At 42.5% G+C, this 1,973-nt stretch overlaps 1 pseudogene; it reads right to left on the bottom strand.

The window, feature by feature from the left end:
• Positions 1 to 969: 969 nt before the first annotated feature.
• On the bottom strand, positions 970 to 1,089 carry LOC129901834 (5S ribosomal RNA; annotated as a pseudogene).
• Positions 1,090 to 1,973: the final 884 nt, after the last annotated feature.

Here is a 1,973-nt window from a genome sequence, read left to right as displayed (position 1 = left end):
ATACGAATTAAAAGGGGGATATGTAAGTATGAATTGAACAGTGTGATACGAGTATACAGGGATAAAGTGGAACCACTAGTCAGACGCACATAGTATGCGTTGACTAAGTTAAAGGCCTGCGTTGAGAACGCAATAAGAGCATGGGGCTTACGATACAAAAAAATGACGCGTGTACATAACGTCGCCCCAAAAATAGTGGAACCCTTAAGGGACGAGGATGGAAAACTTAAGGAACAAATGATGCAGCTTCTATTCGTCCCAAGAAACAAAGGATATAGGTTGGGACAAAGCCACTGCTTCAACAAAACTTGGAATAGTTATCGTCGGAATACTAGTACTGCCTAATTGAAATTGAACGACTACAAGTACAAACAAATGAAAGTGCGAGTACCCTCTAAAGAGGGGAAGTTAATGAGAAAATGGGAAAGGTAAGGTGAAGGCAATCGATATGGGAATATATCTAAGACGAACGTCTTACTTCAATAAGGTATCTTGCCGAACCAAGTTAAGAAGGTTCGGAGGCTACCAATAGTTGGATGGAAGCCAGAATGCTACATAAGGCAAGCGATAAGAAGTTGTGAAGAGACCCTGAACAACATAAACCTAGAAGGCGGCTACGTATAAAAACAAAATAGTGTAACTATGAAAGGATATCAAATAATTCAAGAGACACTACGAAGGAGAATGACAGCATGCTAGACCAAAAGCCGAAACGTTGGTCATAGAGTTAGTCGCAAATGATGTTGCGATAGATAAATAACTAAAGGAAAAGGAATAGAAAGCCTCCTGTGGTAGTAAATGAGGAGAACGCAAAGTGAATGGAGGATAGTGGAGATAAAGGTCTACGCTGACACTAGATGCAAGATAACAGACGAAAGGACAGGGCAAAACATAAAGACTCGCGAGACAACGCTGAGGTAAATTGGGAGCTAAGTTGAGTGCCCCACCCATTATGGTAAGGATTACAATGAAACGCAACACGAAGACTTCCCAGGAAGGTCACCCATCCCAATATTACTCTCGCCCCAGCACACTTAACTTCAAAGTTCTGATAGAACTTAGTGCGTTAGTGCTGGTATGATCACGCGAGATGGAAGAATCTGAACCAGCGACGGAGAAACGATAGGAGATTATGTACCCAGAGTATTATAAGATACATTAAGTCAATTCTAACAAGGACTTAAGCAAAACAAGAAGGATTAGCTAATTCCTAACTGACGACACACTCGAATGCCACAATTCGTCAACATAGTACTTGTTAATAAGAGGCAAACCTCCGAAGGGCTATATGGGCCAGTGGGCGAGGGAATTTCGACACCACTAGGCAGCCAATTCTGAGGGCAAGAAAAAGAAAAACCCAAAAGGTAAGGATATTAGTTGAGGTAACTTACGAATGACAGGAAGCAGTGCCCAAGGTCGAAAATTCCACAATATGACCAGGACTACAAAACTCATTTTGCACTCCAGCGCCAGATGACTCTGGAGGGAATGTTACTTGTGGAATAACGATATTAGTCCCTACTCTTTCGATCAAAGGTTACCTAATCCGCCGAGAAGGTGTAAAATTGTAGAGTAAAGAAAAGTGGTAGGACCTTACAGAGTCCCCACAGCTATTATCCCAAGCGAAGGAGCCCAGTTGCAACTAACTACCGAGAGGTGCAAAGATAAGTTAAGCCAAACTACCGAGATGGAATTAGTACTACGGGTGAAGTAAGACATGGCCACGATTGGACCAAAGATCTACCCCGACCTCGAGTGTAGGAAGGGAGGAAAGGCAGGGTAATACATGAGGACTGGCGAGGTAACGCTAGGATGCTTCTTGTACCCTCTCGTATTCTTGTAAAGGTAAAGAATGACACAAGATAATGTGTCTAGAGGATTATAAGCGAGGGTAAGGGAAATTGTGAAAAGGTTTAAGTAAAACTGACTGAACTAGCTGGTTACTACAGGATAGCGAGCTTCTATGCCAAAAC

Source organism: Solanum dulcamara, chromosome 8, assembly GCF_947179165.1.
Source record: "Solanum dulcamara chromosome 8, daSolDulc1.2, whole genome shotgun sequence".
NCBI classification, from domain to species: Eukaryota; Viridiplantae; Streptophyta; class Magnoliopsida; order Solanales; family Solanaceae; genus Solanum; species Solanum dulcamara.
Note: the sequence above shows the minus strand (reverse complement) of the source record. Positions and strands in the feature narration are given on the sequence as shown.